Source organism: Lolium rigidum, chromosome 1 (genome assembly GCF_022539505.1).
Source record: "Lolium rigidum isolate FL_2022 chromosome 1, APGP_CSIRO_Lrig_0.1, whole genome shotgun sequence".
Lineage (NCBI taxonomy): Eukaryota > Viridiplantae > Streptophyta > Magnoliopsida > Poales > Poaceae > Lolium > Lolium rigidum.
In genome coordinates, this window is record NC_061508.1 from 229,139,411 (window position 1) to 229,151,659 (window position 12,249).

Genomic DNA, 12,249 nt, shown 5'->3' on the forward strand with positions numbered 1-12,249 from the left:
ACCTCGAGGTTTGCACCAAGGAGATCATATTTCCCCTTGTTTATACTTGCAGCAGAGGGCCTTTCACGCCTCCTAAAACGAAGTCGTCAATCATCAAATCTTGAAGGTATAAAGGTGGCAGCCACTGCTCCGACAGTAAACCACCTCCTTTTTGTTGATGATAGCCTATTGTTTGTGAAAGCAACCGAAGAAGGTGCAAATGAAGTGATGGCATTGCTGGAAAAATATTGCAATGCATCAGGACAGCGTGTAAATTTGGACAAATCTTCTGTATTTTTCAGCAAGGGGTGTCTTGAAGCAAAGAGACAACTAGTGAAGGGAATTCTAAATGTTCTCAATGAAACACTGAATGAAAAGTACCTAGCAAAGCCCACGGATGTGGGCAAGTCAAAAAATGGGGCTTTCAAATTCCTCAAGGATAGGATCTGGAAGGGTGTTCAGGGTTGGATGGAAAAAATTGCTTGCATCTGGTGGAAAGGAAGTGTTAATTAAAGTGGTGGCATAGGCAGTACCAGTCTTCTCTATGTCTTGTTTTAAACTACCGAGAGGTTTATGTGAGTCAATTAATTCTACCCTCCAAAACTTTTGGTGGGAAGAAAGGATGGAAGCCGCAAGACTGCTTGAGTCTCCTGGGAGACAATGTGCTCACCAAAATATGTGAGAGGCATGGGTTTCCGAGATATAGAGTTGTTTAACCTAGCTATGCTAGAACGTCAAGCTTGGAGTATATTGCAGCATCCGGAGGCTTTGAGCGCGAGGATCCTGAAAGCAATTTACTATCCGCATACAGATTTCCTGGAAGCAACACTTGGATCCTCCCCATCACAATTTTGGAGGGCTCTAGTGGAAGGTCGTGACACAATGAAACAAGATCTGATTAGGTGGATTGGCACGGGGGAATCAACCCATGCGTGGAATCAAAATTAATTGGTTGCCTCGTGATTTCATGCTCAGACCGATCGTGTGTTCTAAAAGTGATCTTCCAATACTCGTCTCAGATTTTATTGACTAGTGCAACATGGAAGACAAACGTTGTATCATAGTTTTTTTTATCCCAGTGGATGTTGAAGTCATATGCTCTATTCCATGAGTACTCGAAGAATGGAAGATGTGTGGGCATGGCATTTATACGTCTCAAACATATCTATAATTTTTGATGCTCCATGCTTGTTTTACACCAATTTATATATGTTCTGCTCATACTTCGTTGCACTTTTATACATTTTTCGGCACTAACCTCTTAACAAGATGCCACAGTGCAGTTCCCTATTTTCTGTTGTTTTTTTTTATTTTAGAAAAGTTGTACAGGAAATATTCTCAGAATTGGTCGAAACAAAAGCCGAAATCAAGATTTTACCGTAATGAAGACGAAGTCCGAAGGGGAATCAAAGAAAGGCAACAGGGCGGCCAGACTAACCCTAGGCGTGGACTGGCCTAGGCCCGCGCCTAGGGGTGGAGTGGGCCCCCTGGCCTCCACCGACATCGCCATTCCGCCTATTTATTCACGATCTCGGGAAAACCCTGAACGCCTGAGCCTCCATCCACGAAAAGTTTCGTCGCGGCCGCCATTGCAGACCCTAGCTCGGGAGGGTTCTGAAGCTCTTCCCGGCACCCTGCCGGAGGGGGAAATCATCGTCAGAGGCATCTACATCGCCATGCCCGCCTCCAACGTGATGCGTGAGTAGTTCATCCCTGGACTATGGGTACGTAGCAGTAGCTAGATGGTTGTCTTCTTCAATTTGTGCCTCATGTTTAGATCTTGTGAGCTTCCCTACATGATCAAGATCATCTTTATGTAATGCTACATGTTGTGTTTGCTGGGATCCGATGAATATCGAATACTATGTTCAGATCGATTATATATTCTTGTCATATGTTATTTGTGATCTTGCATGCTCTCCGTTGCTAGTAGATACTATGGCCAAGTAGATGCTTGTGACTCCAAGAGGGGGTATTTATGCTCGATGGTAGGTTCATGCCTCTAGTTTTCTGGAAGAGTGACAATAACTTCTAATATTGTAGATGTGTTGTTGCTACTAGGGAGAAAACAACAATGTTTTACGAGAGTAATTCTATTGTTTACTTTACACACATTGTTTAATGCGATAATATGTTGCTCGCAACTTAATACTGGAAGGGGTTTGGACGATAATCGTAAGGTGGATTATTAGTCATAGACCTAGTTGGATTACGGTCTATGTATTATGTTGTAATGCCCAACGAATCTCGTAGTAATCATCTTGTCATGTATGGTCGGTATTCTATCAATTTCCCAACTGTAATTTGTTCACCCAACATGTTATTTATCTTTGTGGAGAGACACCTCTAGTGAACTGTGGACCCCGGTCCTTTCCTTTACACTGATAAATTCATCCAATGCAATCCTGCTTTGTTTACGTATTGCAAGCTCTGTTCTCTTTAATTACTGCAAACATCTCTTTCCACTCGATACGTTTAATCCTTTGTGTTCAGCAAAACCAGTGAGATTGACAACCTCACTGTAAGTTGGGGCAAAGTATTTTGGTTGTGTTGTGCGCAGGTTCCATGTTGTTGCTAACGTCGGTAGTGTGCCCTGCCAATAGTCAGCTAGCAACACCTTCATAAGTCACACCTTTCTCCTACTGGTCGATTAAACCTTGGTTTCTTACCGAGGAAAAACTTGTTGTTGTGCTCATCATACCTTCCTCTTGGGGTTCCCCAACGATGTGCAATCTACGCTCATCAAGCTGGTTTTCTGGCGCCGTTGCCGGGGAGAAAGAGGATTTCTGCAAGGGGAGTCTCTCATCTCCAATCTCTTTACTTTGTTATTTTTTTCTTAGTTTACTTTACCTTTTCTTGTTTGCTTCATTATATCAAAAACACAAAAAATAGTTTCTTTTATATTTATTATTTTGTTGCTTTATTTTTAGTTCATTATGTTGATCCCTAAGTACGATCTGAAGGACCTATCAGTAGGTAGTGGTTCTATAACTGGGAAAGATAACATTGAAAAATTCTTCAATTATGTTAGTAAGCATAAATATATTAAGGTTAAATCCCTGGTAGAACTTGCTCCTAATTATGAAATTGTTGCAGCTTATTTAATTCAAATGTTGGAGGCTAGATTTGTCAGCCTTAACCCCATGATGACCCACAAGTATAGGGGATCGCAACAGTCTTCGAGGGAAGTAAAACCCAATTTATTGATTCGACACAAGGGGAGTGATACGTCTCCGACGTATCGATAATTTCTTATGTTCTATGCCATATTATTGATGATACCTACATGTTTTATGCACACTTTATGTCATATTCGTGCATTTTCTGGAACTAACCTATTAACAAGATGCCGAAGTGTCGGTCCTCGTTTTCTGCTGTTTTTGGTTTCAGAAATCCTAGTAACGAAATATTCTCGGAATTGGACAAAACGAAGACCCAGGGGCCTATTTTTCCAAGGAGCTTCCAGAAGACCGAAGAACATACGAAGTGGGGCCACGAGGTGGCGACACCACAAGGCGGCGCGGCCAAAGAGGGGCCCGCGCCGCCCTATGGTGTGGGCCCCTCGTCAGGCTCCCGACTCTGCCCTTCCGCCTACTTAAAGCCTCCGTCGCGAAACCCCCGAGGCGAAAAACCACGATACGGAAAACCCTACCGAGACGCCGCCGCCGCCGATCCCATCTCGGGGGATTCTGGAGATCTCCTCCGGCACCTCGCCGGAGAGGGGATTCATCTCCCGGAGGACTCTACACCGCCATGGTCGCCTCCGGAGTGATGAGTGAGTAGTTCACCCTCGGACTATGGGTCCATAGCAGTAGCTAGATGGTTGTCTTCTCCTCATTGTGCTTCATTGTTGGATCTTGTGAGCTGCCTAACATGATCAAGATCATCTATCTGTAATTCTATATGTTGTGTTTGTCGGGATCCGATGGATAGAGAATACCATGTCATGTTAATTATCAAGTTATTACATATGTGTTGTTTATGATCTTGCATGCTCTCCGTTATTAGTAGAGGCTCTCGCCAAGTTTTTGCTTTTAACTCCAAGAGGGAGTATTTATGCTCGATAGTGGGTTCATGCCTGCATTGACACCTGGGACAGTGACAAAAAGTTCTAAGGTTGTGTTGTGTTGTTGCCACTAGGGATAAAACATTGGCGCTATGTCCGAGGATGTAGTTGTTGATTACATTACGCACCATACTTAATGCAATTGTCCGTTGTTAGCAACTTAATACCGGAGGGGGTTCGGATGATAACCTCGAAGGTGGACTTTTTAGGCATAGATGCAGTTGGATGGCGGTCTATGTACTTTGTCGTAATGCCCAATTAAATCTCACTATACTTATCATGTCATGTATGTGCATTGTTATGCTCTCTCTATTTGTCAATTGCCCGATCGTAATTTGTTCACCCAACATGCTTTTATCTTATGGGAGAGACACCTCTAGTGAACTGTGGACCCCGGTCCATTCTTTAATACTCGAAATACAAATCTGCTGCAATACTTGTTTTTACTATTTTCTCCGCAAACAATCATCTTCCACACAATACGGTTAATCCTCTCGTTACAGCAAGCCGGTGAGATTGACAACCTCACTCGTTTCGTTGGGGCAAAGTACTTTGGTTGTGTTGTGCAGGTTCCACGTTGGCGCCGGAATCCCTGGTGTTGCGCCGCACTACATCCCGCCGCCATCAACCTTCAACGTGCTTCTTGGCTCCTCCTGGTTCGATAAACCTTGGTTTCTTTCGAGGGAAAACTTGATGCTGTGCGCATCATACCTTCCTCTTGGGGTTGCCCAACGAACGTGTGAAATACACGCCATCAAGCTCTTTTTCTGGCGCCGTTGCCGGGGAACGAAGAAAAGCTACACCACAAAGATTTCTGACTCCCACGTCAACTACACGCCAGCAACTCTTTTTCTGGCGCCGTTGCCGGGGAGATCAAGACACGCTGCAAGGGGAGTCTCCACTTCCCAATCTCTTTACTTTGTTTTTGTCTTGCTTTATTTTATTTGCTACTTTGTTTGCTGCACTTATATCAAAACACACAAAAATTAGTTGCTAGCTTTACCTTATTTACTGTCTTGTTTGCTATATCAAAAACACAAAAAAATTAGTTACTTGTTTTACTTTACTTAATATCATGCATGTTTTTATTTCACTAGTTAAGCATAATGGAAAACAACAAAAATATGAGAGATCTTTATGAACTTTATCTTGAATTAGGACATGATGTGTTTGAAGAGAGAATTAAAAAACCCATGGAACTTTATATGCATGCTAATGGGAATGTTATTACTATGGATGCTTTGAACACCATTGTTGCTAATGCTATGGAAAATTCTAAGCTTGGGGAAGCTGGCTCGATGAGCATGATCTTTTAGTCCCCCAAGCATTGAGGAGAAAATTTTCTTTTATGATTACAATATGCCTCCTATATATGATGATAACCACTTTGTTGAATTTGCTCCCACTACAACTAATAAAATTGATTATGCTTACGTGGAGAGTAATAATTTTATGCATGAGACTCATGATAAGAATGCTTTATGTGATAGTTACATTGTTGAGTTTGCTCATGTTGCTACTGGAAGTTATTATGAGAGAGGAAAATATGGTTGTAGAAATTTTCATGTTACTAAAACACCTCTCTATGTGCTGAAATTTTTGAAGCTACACTTGTTTTATCTTCCTATGCTTGTCACTTTGCTCTTCATGAACTTGTTTATTTACAAGATTCCTATGCATAGGAAGCATGTTAGACTTAAATGTGTTTTGAATTTGCCTCTTGATGCTCTCTTTTGCTTCAAATACTATTTCTTGCGAGTGCATCATTAAAACAAATGAGCCCATCTTAATGGCTATAAAGAAAGAACTTCTTAGGAGATAACCCATGTGTTATTTTGCTACAGTACTTTGTTTTATATTTGTGTCTTGGAAGTTGTTTACTACTGTAGCAACCTCTCCTTATCTTAGTTTTATGTTTTGTTGTGCCAAGTAAAGTCTTTGATAGTAAAGTAAGTACTAGATTTGGATTATTGCGCAGTTTCAGATTTCTTTGTCGTCACGAATCTGGGTCTATCTCCCTGTAGCTAGCTCAGAAAATTAAGCCAATTTACGAGCATGATCCTCGGATATGTACGCAACTTTCATTCAATTTGAGCATTTTCATTTGAGCAAGTCTGGTGGCCTAATAAAATCCATCTTTACGGACTGTTCCGTTTTGACAGATTCTGTCTTTTATTTCGCATTGCCTCTTTTGCTATGTTGGATGAATTTCTTTGATCCACTAATGTCCAGTAGCTTTATGCAATGTCCGAAGTGTTAAGAATGATTGTGTCACCTCTGAACATGTGAATTTTTATTATGCACTAACCCTCTAATGAGTTGTTTCGAGTTTGGTGTGGAGGAAGTTTTCAAGGATCAAGAGAGGAGTATGATGCAATATGATCAAGGAGAGTGAAAGCTCTAAGCTTGGGGATGCCCCGGTGGTTCACCCCCGCATATTCTAAGAAGACTCATGCGTCTAAGCTTGGGGATGCCCAAGGCATCCCCTTCTTCATCGACAACATTATCGAGTTCCTCCCTCGAAACTATATTTTTATTCCGTCACATCTTATGTACTTTGCTTGGAGCGTCGGTTTGTTTTTGTTTTTTGTTTTGTTTGAATAAAATGGATCCTAGCATTCACTTTATGGGAGAGAGACACGCTCCGCTGTAGCATATGGACAAATATGTCCTTAGGCTCTACTCATAGTATTCATGGCGAAGTTTCTTCTTCGTTAAATTGTTATATGGTTGGAATTGGAAAATGATACATGTAGTAACTCTAAAATGTCTTGGATAATTTGATACTTGGCAATTGTTGTGCTCATGTTTAAGCTCTTGCATCATATACTTTGCACCCATTAATGAAGAAACACTTAGAGCTTGCTAATTTGGTTTGCATATTTGGTTTCTCTAGAGTCTAGATAACATCTAGTATTGAGTTTTGAACAACAAGGAAGACGGTATGGAGTCTTATAATGTTTACCATATGTCTTTTATGTGAGTTTTGCTGTACCGTTCATCCTTGTGTTTGTTTCAAATAACCTTGCTAGCCTAAACCTTGTATCGAGAGGGAATACTTCTCATGCATCCCAAATACTTGAGCCAACCACTATGCCATTTGTGTCCACCATACCTACCTACTACATGGTATTTATCCGCCATTCCAAAGTAAATTGCTTGAGTGCTACCTTTAAATTCCATCATTCACCTTTGCAATATATAGCTCATGGGACAAATAGCTTAAAAACTATTGTGGTATTGAATATGTACTTATGCACTTTATCTCTTATTAAGTTGCTTGTTGTGCGATAACCATGCTTCCGGGGACGCCATCAACTATTCTTTGTTGAATATCATGTGAGTTGCTATGCATGTCCGTCTTGTCTGAAGCAAGAGAGATCTACCACCTTCATGGTTGGAGCATGCATATTGTTAGAGAAGAACTTTGGGCCGCTAACTAAAGCCATGATTCATGGTGGAAGTTTCGGTTTTGGACATATATCCTCAATCTCATATGAGAATAATAATTGTTGCCACATGCTTATGCATTAAAGAGGAGTCCATTATATGTTGTCCATGTTGTCCCGGTATGGATGTCTAAGTTGAGAATAATCAAAAGCGAGAAATCCAAAATGCGAGCTTTCTCCTTAGACCTTTGTACAGGCGGCATGGAGGTACCCCATTGTGACACTTGGTCAAAACATGTGCATTGCAAAGATCCGGTAGTCCAAGTTAATTAGGACAAGGTGCGGGCACTATTAGTATACTATGCATGAGACTTGCAACTTGTAAGATATAATGTACATAACTCATATGCTTTATTACTACCGTTGACAAAATTGTTTCATGTTTTCAAAATAAAAGCTCTAGCACAAATATAGCAATCGATGCTTTCCTCTTTGAAGGACCATTCTCTTTACTTTTATGTTGAGTCAATTCACCTATCTCTCTCCACCTCAAGAAGGAAACACTTGTGTGAACTGTGCATTGATTCCTACATACTTGCATATTGTACTTGTTATATTACTCTATGTTGACAATTATCCATGAGATATACATGTTACAAGTTGAAAGCAACCGCTGAAACTTAATCTTCCTTTGTGTTGCTTCAATACCTTTACTTTGATTTATTGCTTTATGAGTTAACTCTTATGCAAGACTTATTAATACTTGTCTTGAAGTACTATTCATGAAAAGTCTTTGCTTTATGATTCACTTGTTTACTCATGTCATCACCATTGTTTTGATCGCTGCATCCACTACATATGTTTACAACTAGTATGATCAAGGTTATCTTCTCCTCATTGTGCTTCATTGTTGGATCTTGTGAGCTGCCTAACATGATCAAGATCATCTATCTGTAATTCTATATGTTGTGTTTGTCGGGATCCGATGGATAGAGAATACCATGTCATGTTAATTATCAAGTTATTACATATGTGTTGTTTATGATCTTGCATGCTCTCCGTTATTAGTAGAGGCTCTCGCCAAGTTTTTGCTTTTAACTCCAAGAGGGAGTATTTATGCTCGATAGTGGGTTCATGCCCGCATTGACACTGGACGATGGACGAAAAGTTCTAAGGTTGTGTTGTGTTGTTGCCACTAGGGATAAACATTGGCGCTATGTCCGAGGATGTAGTTGTTGATTACATTACGCACCATACTTAATGCAATTGTCTCGTTGTTAGCAACTTAATACCGGAGGGGTTCGGATGATAACCCGAAGGTGGACTTTTTAGGCATAGATGCAGCTTGGATGGCGGTCTATGTACTTTGTCGTAATGCCCAATTAAATCTCACTATACTTATCATGTCATGTATGTGCATTGTTATGCTCTCTCTATTTGTCAATTGCCCGACTGTAATTTGTTCACCCAACATGCTTTTATCTTATGGGAGAGACACCTCTAGTGAACTGTGGACCCCGGTCCATTCTTTAATACTCGAAATACAAATCTGCTGCAATACTTGTTTTTACTATTTTCTCTCGCAAACAATCATCTTCCACACAATACGGTTAATCCTTTGTTACAGCAAGCCGGTGAGATTGACAACCTCACTGTTTCGTTGGGGCAAAGTACTTTGGTTGTGTTGTGCAGGTTCCACGTTGGCGCCGGAATCCCCGGTGTTGCGCCGCACTACATCCCGCCGCCATCAACCTTCAACGTGCTTCTTGGCTCCTCCTGGTTCGATAAACCTTGGTTTCTTTCTGAGGGAAAACTTGCTGCTGTGCGCATCATACCTTCCTCTTGGGGTTGCCCAACGAACGTGTGAAATACACGCCATCAGGGAGCCAAAGAATTATTTGTAAGCCTTAACAGCGGAGTTGTCAATTCAGCTGCACCTGGAAAGAGACTTGCTCGCAAGAGTTTATCAGTAGCAACAATTTTATAGCAGTAGTGAAATATAAGCGGCAGAGTAACAAAGACAGCAGTAGTGATTATTGTAAACAGCAGGACTAAAATACTGTAGGCACAGGGATGGATGAACGGGCGCTGCATGGATAAGAGAACTCATGTAACAATCAAGGCAGGGCATTTGCAGATAATAATAAAACAGTATCCAAGTACTAAACAACCATAGGCATGTGTTCCGTATATAGTTGTACGTGCTCGCAATGAGAAACTTGCACAACATTTTTTGTCCTACCAGTCGGTGGCAGCCGGGCCACTAGGGAATCTACTCGGTAATTAAGGTACTCCTTTTAATAGAGCACCGGAGCAAAGCATTAACACTCCGTGAACACATGTGATCCTCACATCACAGCCTTCCCTCCGGTTGTCCCAATTTCTGTCACTTTGGGGCCTCGGGTTCCGGACAGCAACATGTGTATACAACTTGCAGGTAAGATCATAAAACAATGAATATCATCATCAAACAATACCATGTTCAGATCTGAAATCATGGCACTCGGACCCTAGTGACAAGCATTAAGCATAACAAGTTGCAGCAATATCATAAAAGTACCAACTACGGATACTAGGCACTATGCCCTAACAATCTTATGACTATTACATGATCAATCTCATCCAATCCCTACCATCCCCTTCAGCCTACAGCGGGGGAATTACTCACACATGGATGGGGGAAACATGGATGGTCGATGGAGAGGCGTCGGTGGTGATGATGGCGATGATCTCCTCCAATTCCCCGTCCCGGCAGGGTGCCAGAACGGAGTTTCTGGTCCCGAGACGGAGTTTCGCGATGGCGGCGGAGTTCTGGATGTCTTCTGGAAGATTGGTCGAACCCCCGTGCGTTTTTAGGTCGAAACCCTTAAGTAGTCCAGAGGGGAGCGTCGGAGGCTGGCCGAGGCGCCGCCACCATAGGCCGGCGCGGCCCAGGGGCCCACCGCGCCGCCTTGTGGGGTGGGCGCCTCGTGGACCCCCTCCGTCTCGTCTTCTGGCTCCGTCAATCTTCTGCGAAAATAGGCCCATTGCAATTATTTCCGGGGATTTTCCGGAAAGTTGAGTTTCTGCACAAAAATAAGACACCAGGGCAATTCCACGAAAACAGCGTTAGTCCGTGTTAGTTGTATCCAAAATACACAAATTAGAGGCAAAACAATAGCAAAAGTGTTCGAGAAAGTAGATACGTTTTGGACGTATCAACTCCCCCAAGCTTAGCTTATTGCTTGTCCTCAAGCAATTCGCTTAACAACCGAGTGCGATAAAAGAACTTTCACGAACACATTTGCTCATATGATGTAAATATTCTCATGATATGGACAAGTACTTAGGCAATTCATAATAAGATACATGCAAATAAAGTCATCTAATAGTTATGTCAATCATGAAAAGGATACCAACAGGAATAGCAGTAGATTTATCAGCCATTTGCAAAGATATATCAGTTGGTATCAACTTATCTAAATGAAGTATCTTGTAAAGAGAAAAAGGCATAACACTAACTCCTGCTCCCAAATCACATAGAGCAATTCTAACATAATTATTCTTGATGGAACAAGGAATAGTCGGTATACCTGGGTCTCCCAGCTTCTTTGGAACCTTCCCATTGAAAGAGTAATTAGCAAGCATAGTGGAAATCTCCTCATTAGGAATTTTCCTTTTGTTAGAGACAATATCCTTCATATACTTTGAATAAGGAGGCAATTTAATAGCATCAGTCAAAGGGATTTGCAGGAACAATGGTTTCATCCAATCACAAAATTTATTATAGTGTTCTTCCTCCTTTGATTTTAGTTTCTTAGCAGGGAAAGGCATTTGCTTTTGAACCCAAGGTTCTCTTTCATTACCATGTTTCTTAGCAATAAAATCTTCTTTAGTATACTTTTTATTTTTAGCATGCTTTTCAGGTTCTTCTTCAACCTCTTCTTTCTCAGAAATATCATTCTTATCATTATCTTTATCATGTTCATTACCACTTTCAGTTTCAGAGATCGTAAATAGAAATACTATTAGGATCATTAACAGGCTCAGAGGATTCTACAACAGTTTTATGTTTCTTTTTCTTTTTCTTAAAAGGAGCACTAATTTCTTTAGTTCGTTGAGAATCTTGTTCAACTCTTTTGGGATGCCCCTCAAGATATAGAGGATCCTGAGTAGAAACACCGCCTCTAGTTATTACTTCATAAGCATGTTTCTCCTTAGAAGTATTTTTTAACAAGTCATTTTGCACTTTAGTGAGTTGATCAATTTGAGTTTGAACCATATGAAAATGTTTAACAAGCATCTTAACATCATTGGAGGTTCTCTCCACAATATCATGCAATTCACTAATAGCTCAAGAATTTTCCATTAAATGATTCTCTACTCTCATATTAAAATTATTTTGCTTAACAACATAATTATCAAACTCATCTAAACATTGATCAGGAGGTTTCGAGTAAGGAATATCTTCTCTATCAAAGCGTTGGAGAGAGTGTACCTCAATCGTGGATGAAGGGGGAGTTATCTTACATAAATCTTCTATGGGGGGTAAATTCTTCACATCTTCGGATTTAATACCCTTCTCTTTAAGAGATTTCTTGGCTTCCCTCATATCTTCATCATTTAATTTAATCATACCCCTCTTCTTCAATATTGGTGTCGGGGTTGGTTCGTGTGTAGTCCAATCACCATGATTTCAGCCTATTCTAGCCAATAATTCTTCAGCGTACGTCCGGAGTTCTTTTCCCGAAAACACAACCAAGCACAACTATCCAGGTATGCCCTAGACTCAATGGTTAGTCCACTATAAAATATATCAAGTAAGTCCTCGCTTCT